Below are 15207 nucleotides of genomic sequence, written 5' to 3' on the forward strand. Positions count from 1 at the left end.
GTTCAGTCCCAATAAAACCCTAACCCTGCTGTTCGGCACACGTTTCCATCAGTTCATCTTCCACTGTCCAGTAGTGTTTGTTAATTGAAAGTTGATTTGTCCAGTGTTATTGTGTATTATTATTATTATTATTATTATTATTATTATTATTATTATTATTATTATTATTATTATTATTACCATTATTATTGTTATTATTTTAGCTAGTTAGCTTTGGACTCAGCTGCGACCCGGAAGTTAAACACCGACCGGAAAAGGAAATGAGAAATTGTTTGGTTTGGCGTGTTCTGTTTTGTTTTGAGCACATGGTCGCCTTCAAGTTACGTTAGTAGGTAATTTTGGATTGTTTACATGCACAGAGGCGTCCACGCTAAAGGAATATTGTCTCTACGTCGGCTGCTGCCCGTCTACCTGCACGTCAGCTGAAGAAAAGTGGCGACGTGTTGTGATAAGGTAACGTGTTCTTAACTTTTCCACGTTTTTACTGCATGGCCCTCTAAAAGTATATTTTTGTTTTAAAAAAACCATCGTCTCTTATTTAGCGTTTCGTCGGCTGACTCGATTAGATCAACTAACGAGACACGATACTATTGTCCAATGTAAAATGTGTTTATTAGTCTACTTGTCGAAAACGAGAAAGTGTGAGATACAAATAATAGTAAATACAGAAAAATAACAGCAGGATTAAAGAAAACACAGTTTGAGCATTTGAAAATGTTCTAATGAGTCAGTATTCCTGATGTCTTGACGGATTAGTTAATGCTGCATTCGAGAATGGTCAGAATTTATCCGAGTTGCTTTTTCAGTTCCGACCTGAAAGTGTTCGAGGCAAAAGTAAACAACAAAAATGGTGGATAATGATAAATTTGTCTTTTTGTTTTAGTCCTCAAAACTCATTTTGACCTCCAGCAAACATGCCTTCTCGCAATCTTGCTTAATTTATTGTTGTTATCTTATATCATAAGCATTTCATACAGTTCAGTAGTTCACCGTATAATTTCATGCAGGGAGGCGTTGTTTTACGCAAAGTTATGTCGAATATTTTTGAATGAAGAAAGCTATCTAGTTTTATACTCGAGTAAATTGTGTTTTTCAAAGGGGTCGCCATTGTGGAGTGACGTCACATTGTAGTCCGTCGGTGAAGTCGGGTACCCTCCACTTCGCAAGTGGTGTTTCCCCCCAAAAAGGGGAGATTTCCGAGCATCCTCGAATGCAGCATATGTTCCAGAGGGCGGGGCAGCAGCGTTTGGCGAAGGCGCGGTCTCGTGCGGGTGATGGGTGGAGTCAACAGAGCGGAGTGAGCGGGTGGGGGAGTGGCTTAGGTTGGACTGCGCTGACCTGCTTGCTCAGTGCATGTATCACTTGCATTCTATGAAAAATAATCAACAGGCAGCCTGTGGTCAAAACTTCAATAATATGACATTTATCAAGTAGTGACGCGAATATTCCAGAGTATTTCAATTGTTTGAAAGCCTAGTATTTTATGCAAATTGGTACATACGATATGCAAATGAGCATTACTCACCGCTTCCGTTTCTGTTTTCTTGACAGGATCGAGGCCGTTTGGGACATGGATGGGTCTGTGCTACAAGCATGCGATTGGAAAGCTGCTTTTCGACAGGTGCGTGTACTTTTTTTACACCGAGGATGCCATGCCTTGTGCTTGAGGAGGTGTGTCTGATGCCACTTTGCCATTTGTCAGAGCACTGACTTGCGCCTGATGTACTTAGACATACACGAGAACAACATTCAATGGTTCTGAACATGTGCTTTTAAAAAATAACATTAGTGTGGCCCAAATGATTGAAAAATAAATATTTAGAAAATATAAACAACTTACAAACAAAAATAAAAATAACTTAATTTTTTTTTTTTTTTTTTTTGTCAGTTTTTGGTTGCGCTCATCTACCTAATGACTTTCCAAACTGGGCATTTTTTTCAGTACACCCTAGTTGTTGTCTTGACTAATGTATACAGGTTCTGATAGTAGATAGACAAATCATGAGGTTCCCCTCAAGTGTACCTAATCAAGTGTCCAAATATTAGGTACACTCTCAGTCTTATTTCTCGACTATGCGTCTATTGACAGATAGATCATGCCCACAAATGTCATGAGTGGACAGACTGTAGAACCTCTGCATGTTGTTCCAGGTGGTGTGTGAACTTTGATTCAGATTAGCTAAAAATGCTTTTGCTTTTACTGATGACTCCACATGCTAACCTTTGTTAACGATTTTTAACTGAGGCATTTTAACTCATTCACTGCCATTGACGTAAAAAATTCTGTATTCATACTATTTCGATTAGTTTCCTATTTTTTTCTACTTTTGTTAACAAGAGTATGAAAACCTAGAATTTTCTATTGTACATTTAGAACTTTGCGATTAATTTTGAGTTAACTATTGAAGTCATGCAATTAATTACAATAAAAAAATGTTATTGTCTGACGCCCCTAATTTTTAATAATCTTTTCTTATATTTAATTAGGGGCATCAGGCGATATTTTTTTTTAATTGTAATTAATCACATGACTTCATTAGTTAACTCACGATTGATCAAAATGTTATATCTGTTCTGAACGTACAGTACATTTTTTTCTAGGTTTTAACACTCTTGTTAACAAAGGTGGGGGGGAAATGTGAAACTAAGAAATAGTTCAAATTAATTTTTTATGTCTTTAGCCGTCAATGGCAGTGAATGAGTTAATGACAATTTGGCATCATTACACACTGTGAGTTTTCCCCCCCTTTTTTTGGGTTGAGCTCGGTAGCATTGGACTTAGATGCGACCCCGACGTCTTGTGAGTAATTTAATTTTTTTTGTTTTTGTTTCCCGACAGGATGGGAGGAGGTCTTGGACAAACACGCAGCCAACAGACACAAGACTTTTTGGACATGTCGGATGGTTCTGCACTCCATTGACAGCAAGCTGCTTACGGACAGGTGTGTGCGCTATTTGAAGGCAAATGTTGTGTGCAGCCTGTCAACCAGTCTTTGTAACTTGAGCCCAACATGAAATGATTGCTGTGTCCAAATAAGTGCTTGTCTCAACTCAAATATATTGTTGAAGTGGAATGAGTGTCTCCGTGTTTGATTTCCAACTGCACTGTGCTTGTATTTTCAGGGCCTTGAATGGATTGCACGTGGATTGTTCTTGAAGACGTTTGGTCTCCCGTCCGAGCTGGCTTTCTCGCTTCGTTCTCAAGGCCAGATGGCGGGATTTTCAGCATGAATCGAGGAAGCCTGCTCGGATCAGGGGCCAAAACATCTTCAAGAACAACCTGAACAATCCACTTGCAATCCATTTAAGGGCCCAAAAATGCTTTCTTGCTACTATGGAGCTTCAACATGCCCACTTATAAAAAAAATATATATATTTTTTTTTTATTAATTTGCATAAATGACCACTCCCACTCAGAATTGGCCAATCAGATGGCAGTATGCAAATAAATTTGCATAATTGGCCCCTCCCCTTAATGATTGACCTATCAGAGGGCTAGTCACGCCCATTTTCTCACAACATACACAGTATATGGCTTAATTTGCATATGATTACCCTGGTAATTTGCATAACCACGCCCATTTAACAAGCCAACCAATCAAATGCTAAGACTTATTACAGAACCCACCAATCAGATTGCTTGCTGCGCAATAATTTGCATAAACCACACCCTTTTATGAGCCAACCAATTAGATGCTGGTACTGTTACAGAACCCACCAATCAGATTGCTTCCTGCTAGAAAATTTTCATTACCTTGCAACTTGGGCACACCCCCTTATTTTGCAATATATATTTTATGAAACATTTTAAAAAATGTTTTGTAATGTTATAAGCGTTTAGAAATGTTGCAATTTGTTAACTTTTTTTTTGCAGGTTTTGTAATGTTACAAGAAGAGTTCAGAAAAGTTTCAATTTGTCAACTTTTATTTTTTTGCAGAGTACAACATGTTGGAATGGCAAAAAAAAAAAGTTGAAGTTGTATGACTTGATTGCTGCCTCCTTGTGGTCACCAGGTGAAGTTGCAAGCCAGCGGGAGCAGATCGTGCGGCCCTAAAACAAAACGACATCAGTGAGTCAAGTCAACTTGTACAGCAAACGTTTTTGAAAGATGATGAAAGTCACCTGCACAGAAAGGGATCCTACAACTTTTGTGGGATTTGGGCCAATCGCTCACACGGCCGCAACGCCAGGAAGTCTGCCATGTTCCTCGGCGCCTGCAGCAGAAAAACATTGAAGAGAAGCTCGCCAAGTCGACAGCATTTAAAACTTACCGTCAACTTCCAGCTGATGGCATCAATGCAGCAACAAGAACACTGTGTTGGACAGTCAATGCTTGGTCGAGTGGACTACAACAAAAAGGACAACATGTTTTTTTTAATGCAGCAAATTTGACAATTGAAATCCACCAGTGCAGAAGAGGACCTGCGACTGTCAGTGATGACGCAGCTGCATTCACAGGAAGATGAACTTGAAGAAAACATTGAAGTGACCTTCCACTTCTTTGCAGTTTGGCAGCGGACGAACTGACACACAAACAGGAGAGAAGCAATCAACCAGTCCAGCTTCTACAGTACAACAATATGATGAAACCCACCAGCACAGAAGGGGATCCGACAACTTTTGTGGGATTTGGGCCAAATTGCTCACACTGCTTCATCGCCAGGAAGCCCGCCATGTTCCTCGGCGTCTGCAGCAGAACATTGGAAGACATTGAGGAGAAGCTCACAGAATCGACAACATTCAAAACTTACCGTCAAATTCAAGCTGATGGCATCAATGCAGCAACAAGAACACAAGTGTTGGACTCTACAACAAAAAAGGACGTTAAGTGTTTTTTTTTAATGCAGCAAATTTGACAGAAATTTAAACCCACCAGTGCAGAAGAGGTCAAACCCAGCGATGGCCAGCTTCGTACACATTTCCTGTTCCTCAGGCAGCTCTGGTTCAAGTCAAAATGCTGTTTTTACCTGCACACATACAAAAAAAGCAGGACAGTAGGAATGGTCAGTGCAAGTGCATTTTTTTTAATGCAGCAAATTTGACAGAAGAAGAAACCCACCAGTGCAGAAGAGGACCTGCGACTCATTTCTGGGACTGTCAGTGATGAGGCAGCTGCATTCACAGGAAGATGACCTTGAAGTGACCTTACACTTCTTTGCAGTTTGGCAGCAGACAAAAAGACAAACAGGAGATAAGCAATGAACCAGTCCAGCTTCTACTCAAGTTTTTGAACAAATCAACAATTAAAAAAAAAACAAGCGGTTTAGTTTCTGCAGGGCCCAGAGATGCTTTGGCACCATTTAGTTAACAAAAACAGAAGAAAATCAACGTGTCGGCACAAAAAGGTAAAAGTACCTTTTTGAGGGTCCCGAGTGAAGCGCAGTTCAATGCAGCTTTGGGGAAACTACAAAAAGAAAGATGTTCAAATAGGTTTATCAAATGTTCACGTCAGCCATTTTATTTTGATGGCCAGCCTCGTACAATTTTCTTGTTCTTCATGCAGCTCTGGTTCAAGTCAAAATGCCGTTTTAACCTGCACACATAGAAAAAAGCAGGACGTTAGGAATGGTTAGTGCAAGTCACCTGGCATGTCTTTACCTTCCTCACCATGTGCTAAAACTAATTAAAACATGATATCAAATTTTAACATGTATGAGTGTTTGTGTCTCACCAGTGACGAGAACAGGGCTGGGCTGGACATCGTGTCAATGGCCTGGGCTGAAAGACACGGTAACATAATATAGTTAGCTTTGAAACATGCAAGCACGTTTAGCCAGTGTAGAGCAAAAAAAAAAAAAGACAGTATTTCAAAGCCATGGTCAAAAAGCTGGGGGAAGTAACCAACTTGATTTCAAGGGGAGTCCATTCGCTTCAAGATGCAAGCCTGTGGACAAATTTAAAGAAAGTTAAGAGTTGATTCTCACTAAAGTACAAACACTGGCAACTTACCTTCTGCCAAACGGCGCTCTTCTCCAGATGCTGGAAAGGGAAAAAGTACTTCGTGTTACTTAATATCTTCCGTTTCCAAGTACCGTTTGGCGTTTAAGAACAAAGTTTTAACAAATAAGTACTTTACTTACCGCGAGCATTTATTTCCAAACATGTTAAATAAATGCGTTGGTGTCATTTTAGCACGCGATTGACGTTGCCACGATCGAGCAAACATTTTAGCTAGCATGCTAGCAAGGTGTTTGCATGCTGAAAAGGTGAACATGTTAAAAGTTACAAGCTACGACTGTAAGAAGAATCTTTAAACAAACCTCTTGTCAAAGCTTTTGGTCATCTTGTCGAGATGAGTGGCGAACAGCAGGCGGAGGACGTCGACGTGATGCTGGCGAAGAAAAGAAAGAACCGCTCGCTCAATTAGTCACAGCTTAAATAGGTTTTCGGTAACGACGTCATCACGTGTTGTTTTTTTTTCTTCCAAAACCTTTATTTAAACAAGACAACAAAAAAAAAGTATTTCGACTGCATTTAGACAGAACATCCTGGTAAACTAAGTAAAGTATTTGACTGGGATCGAACTCTGCTCGTCTGTTCCAGAGCCCATGTCGCTAGCCATTCACCCAAACGCTCCTGTCACTTCCGGTGCTTCAGGTCATAATTAAGCCATAGAATGAGAAATGGCGGCGGGATCACACAACCACTACTCTATGAATAGAACCGAAAAATCCCGAATTCTCAAAGCCGAGATGGTCGAGTGGTTTACGACATTGCCTCCGGCTTATTTGTTCTCGTGTTCGAAACTTTTCTTCACACTTTAGAAATCGTCGTTAGATATATTAGTTTCGAGGGTGAACCAACGAGAATCGAACCTGGGATCACTTGAACCGGAGGCGAAGTTTTATACCATTCTGCCATCATGTTTAAAGGTGTTTTCGGTTTTATCTTGGGTATTTGTAGGATTCCCACATGATTGTATGAACTTGATAAGTACGATACGATTCGAATAAATTTGACGGAGAAGCTGGACTAGTGGTCAGAAGTAAGGGTTGAAGTAACCACAGACCACGGATCGAACCCAGATCTAGTCTGCTTTTACGAGATTATTCCTCAATTTATTGAAAATAACGGCGATGACGGGATTCGAACGCGTTACCGTCGGTACGGGAGTCGCTATCTTATTTCACCGGCCACTTGTTCAGTTTGCATCTGCGAAAAATTAATGAAAGTGATGAGTACGCTTCTTCCGGACTCAAGTTAGTGTACAGACTCGATAAATTTGTGTTATGAAGCGGCGAGATTAGCCGAGTGGTCAGTAACAAAGGTTACCGTATCCATGGACCTGAGTTCGAGTCCAGATCCCTTCAGGTTTTATGAGATTTTTTCCCAAATTATAGAAAATAAGGTAAAGGGCGAGAATCGAACGCGTTACCACCGGTACTGGAGTCGATGTTTTATTTCAAGTGCCACCTGATCTCGTTTTCCTGATCAAGACTTAATGAAGGTGATGAGTACGTTTCTTCCGAACTCAAGTTAGTGTACAAACTCGATAAATTTGGGTTTCGTAGCGAGGAAGTTGGCTCAGTGGTCAGTAACAAAGATTACCGTATCCACAGACCTGAGTTCGATTCCAGAGCCTTTCAGTTTTTATGCGATTATTTCTCAAATTATAGAAAATAAAGTAAAGGGCGGAAATCGAACGCGTTACCACCGGTGCGTGAGTCGATATCTTATTTCAAGTGCCACCTGATCACGTATTCTAACCAAAAAATAATGAAGGTGATGAGTACGCTTCTTCCCAAATCAAGTTAGGAGTCATTTACTCAGAGGTACCCCCAACCTTCACCCCTCCCCACCAGCCATTATAGTATTTTTTATGGGTATTACTTTCAATTCACGCATACACATCCTGGTCGTCAGCTATGCAATCTACTCAAGTACGAATCCAACGATTGTTTTATATATTAATTAACAGCTCACGAACAAGTCAATCCTCTTCCCATTCATCCACAGGAGGGCAGTATTGCATCGTGTCTCAGTTGCTTCTCCGTTTTTCCTCTGAACTTTTAACCGACTTTGATTGACTCCACCCACACGGATTCTCAACGATTCTTCTTTTCTGTCGAACTATTATTTCCTTGGCGGCTTTAATGATGCGCGTCTTATAACAGCACGCTTATTGTTTTATCACATTATTGAACAATTACAAACATGCCGAAACCCAGATAGCCTAACCTGAAACTTCCATGGAGTGCGCCACCTGCTGGGATTATATGGTAGTGTACCCAACCCGCAATTTTTTCCCTCCCACAATTTTTTAACCCAATAACCCAGAGCAGTGTTTCTCAATCCCGGTCCTCGGGGCACACTATCCAGCCTGTTGTCCACGTCTCCATATTCCAAAGCAGATCAGGATCGTTATCAGGCTTCTCCTGAGCTTGCTGTCATTGGAATGACATGCGTTGGTCAACACAAACCACATCACATCTGGATAGATTAAATATTTTTTATTTGCACAAAACCGAGATCAGAACAAGTGCATGAGGTAAACACAGAACACTTGAAGGAAGAAAAAAAGTTAAAATGACATCGGTATTGGAACAACACTAATATATAGTAAGGTTGTTTTTTTTAACGACCGTGTATGGCAAGGCGTGAGGAGTCCTCTCACTTGCCTTCCCCAAAAAATGTCCGCTTCTAGTCCAGAGACCACCAACGACAAGCTTTTAAATCAGCCCCGGTGTAAGGAGGAGATACTGCATTGACTACATAATGTACGTCGTGCGCTGTGAATTCCGCCAAATTAAGTAAATATCGCGATTTATGAGTCCCGACTAAATAAGACACTTTGACTGACAGGCGAACTTCGGTTGAAGTAGTATATTCCATGGCTCGAAGGGCAATAATAACTTTTAATTAGTAAAATAATAACCGCTAAGTCAAAAAGTCGTTCCGGGTCACGTCCACTTCCATTTAACAGTCATTTCCTTCCGTCCGCCCATCATAGGGCAGTCACGTGACCACGTGACGTCGGTGCAAAAGGTCATATGCTTCTTTTTCTTTTCTTTTCTTTTTCTTTTTTTTTTTTAAATAAAGATGACCATGTATATTGTATAGTAAGTCGTTTTTTTTTTTTAAACGACCATGTATAGTAAGGTGTTTAAAAAATAAATAAATTAATGACCATGTATAGTCAGGCATTTATTTAAAAAATACTATGTATATTAAGTCTTTTATTATTTTACATATATAACAATGTATAGAAAATGGTAGTGCATAGTAAGGTGTTTTTTTTAAACGATGTATAGTAATTTAAAGCAACTATTTATTGTAAAGCTTTTATTTACATTTTTTTAAAGGACCATTTATAGTGTTTTTTTTTATACTTAAGAAAAAACAACCGTATATAGTAAGGCTTTTTTTTTTTTTAAACAGCCATGCGATTAGTCATTTTATTTTCCTGCTGTCTCGCTCACTTAATGGTGATTGTTTATTGAAAATACAGATGTGCAGTTTTAAAATGATGCACTATGTATACTATGAATGGCCGCTGGGGGCCCCAATCCCTTCTTGCTTGGGGCCCCTGGGGAATGTTGCTTTGCCACTGGACACAGCGGGCAACTAGCCAAATGTCCAATGGCAGCAGAAATCTGCGGCGCAAATTCAACAGCTAGACGGTGTACACGACGGAGCATTTAGCACTTAATGAGCCACATGTTTTGCCCTCAGGGGACCAAACAGCGTGTGCTGATAAACGGAGTGACTATAGGACGCTCATGTTCCTAATAAAAGTTCATGTTCATCTGGCTCATACTGAATGTAAATTGACAAATTGGATTATTTATAACAAGGGTGCCCAAACTTTTTCCTATAATGGCCATATACAAAAAAAATAATAATCAAAGGACGGAAATATCTTGAAAACAGTCAAAGAAGCATTTATGTATTATTGCATGTGATATTTTCCTAATTTGACAAGTTGACAGAGCAAGGAAAACACTTTTGCTTTGCTTGTAAAAAATAATTATCTTCATTCATCACTGTATTATTAACAGAGTAATGTTGCTTGATTAATCGTAAATAGTTTATTATTCACATCTTTGCATATTTAGAAAAACTCTTTAGTATATCAAACTAATTTATTAGATGTCATATTTAGTATATGTCGTGGGCCGCTTACAAATGAATGGCCGGCCGCAAATGGCCCCTGCACCATAGTTTGGATAGCCATGATTTAGCGCAAGTGTTCTCCAAACATTTGGGACCAAGGACTCTTTCATAATGGAATTAAAAGTTGCCATCTTAGGAAGAAATGTAATATTTTATTAATATTGTATGAGTATATGTGTAGAGTAGTCATGGTTTCAAGAAAAATCTTTAAGAACAAAGATGTATTCTGTCAGTATAAAACATGAATATCATGAGAATAAATGTGTATTTTTTCAAGGACATAATATAAAAGATAATCAGAAAACAGTGTAAATATTCCCGTTTCCTCAAAATACCTCAACACACAACCACTGGCAACAAAAGTGAGTAGACCCCTAAGTGAAAATGTCCAAATTGTGCCCCAAAATGTAAAGTGTTAAAAACAAAACAAAAATAAAGTGTGCACTCACTTTTGAGATACAGCACAGTATATTCATCAACAAGAAAAAATAAATAAAAATTTGTAATGACAATAACCTTACATTACCCTATTACAGCAAAAAGTGGCCTGTTCTTTCTCACAGGTTTTTCCGAGTGCGTGCTATTATTGTAAAACAAATGTCGATTAATGGCGACACCGGCGTACCTCTTATTAAAATGTCAACGCCACCAAGTCAAAACCTCGCTGTGACCTCCCCTGCATTTGAATTAATGAGCTATTTAGGCTGAGCCCCCCCCATCCCCACTCCTTCCCCAACTAGCCCACAGCAGCGATGTGATTACCCTAAGCTGCGGAGTACATTTATGTCTATTCATTTTCATGTGACACTAAGTAGGCAGACTCTCATTCTGTCAGGGGTCACATGCAGTGTTGAACCTTGCTCTGGTTTGGCACTCACTTTGAATTGATGGACACGTTGACATTTTGGTAAAGTTGTTCTGACATACTGCAAAGGTGGTTCCATTGCATCGGTAAAATGTAGGCTAAATACTAAACATAGGCTAAATGCCTTCATTATATTTTTTTCCCCATAATTTGCACAATCGTGCACTACAACCTCTTCACAGGTGAACAGGATGAAGTTTTACAGGTGAAAATTAAGTAGACATCGTTTATGGTGTTATTTATATACGTCCATCCGTATGAAAAATACATATACACGTATATATATATATATATATATATATATATATATATATATATATTACTTATATGCCCATACGTAAAAAAAACTTATACATATTATTTATACGTCCGTATGTATAACAAATACGTATATACGCATACATATTATTTATACATTCGTATGTATAAAAAAATATGTATATACGTATAAATATTATTTATACGTCCGTACGTATAACAAATACGTATATACGCATACATATTATTTATACGTCCGTATGTATAAAAAATACATATACACGTATATATATATTATTTATATGTCCGTACGTAATTTTTTTTTATATACATATTATTCATACATCCGTATGTATAAAAAATATGTATATACGTATAAATCTTATTTATACATCCATACGTATAACAAATACGTATATACGCATACATATTATTTATACGTCCGTATGTATAAAAAAATACATATACACGTAAATATATATATATTATTTATATGTCCGTACGTCCAATTTTTTTTTATATACGTATACATATATATACGTCCGTATGTATAAAAAAATATGTATATACGTATAAATATTATTTATACGTCCGTACGTATAACAAATACGTATATACGCATACATATTATTTATACGTCCGTATGTATAAAAAATACATATACACGTATATATATATTATTTATATGTCCGTACGTAAAAAAAATTTTTTTTATATACGTATACATATTTATACGTCCGTATGTATAAAAAATATGTATATACGTATAAATATTATTTATACGTCCGTACGTATAACAAATACATATACACTTATATATATATTATTTATATGTCTGTACGTAAAATTTTTTTTTTATATACGTATACATATTTATACGTCCGTATGTATAAAAAAATATGTATATACGTATAAATATTATTTATACGTCCGTACGTATAACAAATACGTATATACGCATACATATTATTTATACGTTCGTATGTATAAAAAATACATATACACGTATATATATATTATTTATATGTCCGTACGTAATTTTTTTTATATACGTATACATATTATTTATACGTCTGTATGTATAAAAAAATATGTATATACGTATAAATATTATTTATACATCCGTGCGTATAACAAATACGTATATATATGCATGCCCCACCCCCCACCACATCGGTGATAAACTTCCAAAAAGTGGTGGTTGTCTCTTACAACATGTACAAACAAATAACTGTTTTACAGTTGATCAGTGTTGTTCCTCGGATAACAAGAGTTGAACAATATCAGGTTCATTGCTTCACTCGACTGCAATAAATTCCAGGAAAGTTCACCCAAACAACTTGCCCTGCATCTCATCTTAACTGGAGTGACGCCAGCGGCTGTTTGGCTGCGCTGAAGGTGAACAACAAGTCACGTACAGACAGACAGAAAATCTCTGTATTGGCTGCCAGCCTCATCAATATTCAGACCTACTGTTTGCAACCTCGTGTCGGCTTTGCTGCACTTTCAACAGCAGGTCACAGCTTCGCAACTCGCGGCGATATTTTACTTTTTACGGCAGCTCGCGTTGGTGTTATACGAGGCACGGGGAGGGCCCGTTACAAAGCAGATGTTCTCGCTGCTGAGAAAGCTAATGACGTTGTCTGGGCTGATTGATTAGAAATGTAGATGTTTATTTGGAAATGATGTTTAGTGCGAGGGGTGGTCTGAAACTTCAAATAAATGAGTCGGATCATGAGATGAAATGGCAGCAGGAAAATGATCTGTAAAGACTAGCTAACATGTACAGTCTATGAAGAATGCTAATCAACATTAGAAAGAGCATATGCTTTTTGCTGAACATTGTTTGATTATGATTATTTCTGCACTTTCAACTCTAAAGTGGCAACCCGGTGATGCAGAAAGCCTACAAATTTAGCCCCCCAACAGCAGCCACATTTCCATATTGATCCCACCTGCTGTTGCCTTTTCATAGCTAAATTGCACATGGAATATAATTAAGACTTGGGCTAAAAAGCCAAGTCCAGCATGAAGTTAAGTTTGACTTTCCATTATTGCACTTGACAACGCCTTTATTGAACGCGCTCCACAGAATTAATAATACAAATATAACCCTGGCGTTGGCAGGTGAGTGATATGGGGTGACGCTCTAATTAGACCTTTTGTAATCTGAGCACATAATTATGGAGACATGCGCTCAAGCAGAAGGTAACATTTCAGCCATAATGCAATTTGCGTGGGAACGATTTGAAAAGATAAAGATTGAATAGAAAATTGACTACTTTCAATGCAGATGGGAGTTTATTGCTTTGAGCAAAAATGTGAGATGAATCTCGCATGGTGTCATTGAACTGAACTCGTTGAACAACAAGCACCAATTCTTCCAAAAAGAGGCATTATGCTTTTGATAATGGAGCAAAACATATAGTAAGATGGATATAGTCTTTATCTTCTGCAAAGAGCAACTCTGCTCAAGTTACAAATGTGGTCCACGGAACATATTAAACTCATATTTCAACTTTGAAAAATTCTGTAGGATTTTTCATGAGAATGAGTAAAGCATCTTTTATTCATAAAGTAAAAAAAAAAAATGTTGAATATAAATAACCCCAAAATGTCTGTTTTAAATATAAAACAGTGTATAGCTTTTTGAGCCAAATCCTACTGTTCCCCATTGGGAAATATTGGATTTATTTCATGCAATACCTCTTTTGAAAGAAAACTTTTCCCCTCTCTTTCTTTTCTTAGCATTCAACAAGTGACCGCATTGTTATAAAGTGCAGTTCAAGATGAAGAAAGTGTTTTCAAATGGAATATAATGAACTGTGAAAATTCCCATCGAGAGTAAGTGACGGTCATGAAAAGTGATGTTCCTTGCTAACATAAATGTTCAATTGATTCAAATGGACGCCACAGAGTGAAAAAGTCATTACCTGGTAAATGGAACATGGCTTCCTGCACGGTAAACTCACAAACAATTATAGGGTGTATAGAAAATACTGTATTTCCTCAAATGGTAGTACCTCTAATTAACACCGGTTGCATTCAGAAAAAAAGGGTTGTAGCTTAGTTTTACACAAATATGAAAGAGTTGAACTGCCTCGTGTTGAAGGAAATAATCTTTTCCTCCGCGTGTTCGTTTTCTTTCGGGTAGTGATAATGTTGGTTATCCGAATGCAGGCTAGAGATCGATGAACAGTCACTTCGAAGCTTTTATTTCTACACAATATTCCGGGCACAAGTGAGTTTCCAGAAAACTGCAGCCTCTCACTAGTGCGAAGTTACAGCGGACTCACAGCATTCTTATACTATCTTCTTGCATTCTTATACTATCTTAGTTTTACACAAATATGAAATAAAGTTGAACTGCCTAGTGTTGAAGGAAATAATCTTTTCCTCCGCGTGTTCGTTTTCTTTCGGGTAGTGAGAATGTTGGTTATCCGAATGCAGGCTGGAGATCGATGAACAGTCACTTCGAAGCTTTTATTTCTACACAATATTCCGGGCACAAGTGAGTTTCCAGAAAACTGCAGCCTCTCACTAGTGCGAAGTTACAGCGGACTCACAGCATTCTTATACTATCTTCTTGCATTCTTATACTAGCTTAGTTTTACACAAATATGAAATAAAGTTGAACTGCCTAGTGTTGAAGGAAATAATCTTTTCCTCCGCGTGTTCGTTTTCTTTCGGGTAGTGAGAATGTTGGTTATCCGAATGCAGGCTAGAGATCGATGAACAGTCACTTCGAAGCTTTTATTTCTACACAATATTCCGGGCACAAGTGAGTTTCCAGAAAACTGCAGCCTCTCACTAGTGCGAAGTTACAGCGGACTCACAGCATTCTTATACTATCTTGAAGGCCGGTACCATAACCCCCCCCCCCCCCCTCCCCCCTCCCAAGCCCCCAAGCCCCCAGCCCACCCGGAGTTCACCAGACATGAGATAAGACTTTTTACAGACATCATTCAAT

The 15207-nt window shown here is 38.2% G+C and overlaps 2 long non-coding RNA genes across 5 annotated transcripts; one reads left to right on the forward strand and one right to left on the reverse strand.

Moving 5' to 3' along the window:
- The first annotated feature begins 238 nt into the window (after window positions 1–238).
- Window positions 239–6352, forward strand: LOC144037794 (uncharacterized). Of its 3 annotated transcripts, none has more exons than XR_013289043.1 (4): window positions 239–453; window positions 1552–1621; window positions 2840–2942; window positions 3939–6352. It is a non-coding gene; the product is annotated as an uncharacterized LOC144037794 (long non-coding RNA). The 3 variants fall into 3 exon arrangements; XR_013289042.1 differs by having other exon boundaries at window positions 4015–6352; XR_013289041.1 differs by lacking the exon at window positions 3939–6352 and having other exon boundaries at window positions 2840–3074.
- On the reverse strand, window positions 3908–6389 carry LOC144037793 (uncharacterized). Of its 2 annotated transcripts, none has more exons than XR_013289040.1 (15): window positions 6262–6389; window positions 6082–6199; window positions 5951–5980; window positions 5847–5885; window positions 5673–5719; window positions 5483–5534; window positions 5357–5405; window positions 5061–5151; window positions 4875–4968; window positions 4753–4807; window positions 4596–4688; window positions 4424–4524; window positions 4273–4347; window positions 4124–4215; window positions 3908–4051 (listed from the first exon to the last, which is right to left on the reverse strand). It is a non-coding gene; the product is annotated as an uncharacterized LOC144037793 (long non-coding RNA). The 2 variants fall into 2 exon arrangements; XR_013289039.1 differs by having other exon boundaries at window positions 5061–5154.
- Window positions 6390–15207: the final 8818 nt, after the last annotated feature.

The sequence above is a fragment of the Vanacampus margaritifer genome, chromosome 17 (genome assembly GCF_051991255.1).
Source record: "Vanacampus margaritifer isolate UIUO_Vmar chromosome 17, RoL_Vmar_1.0, whole genome shotgun sequence".
Lineage (NCBI taxonomy): Eukaryota > Metazoa > Chordata > Actinopteri > Syngnathiformes > Syngnathidae > Vanacampus > Vanacampus margaritifer.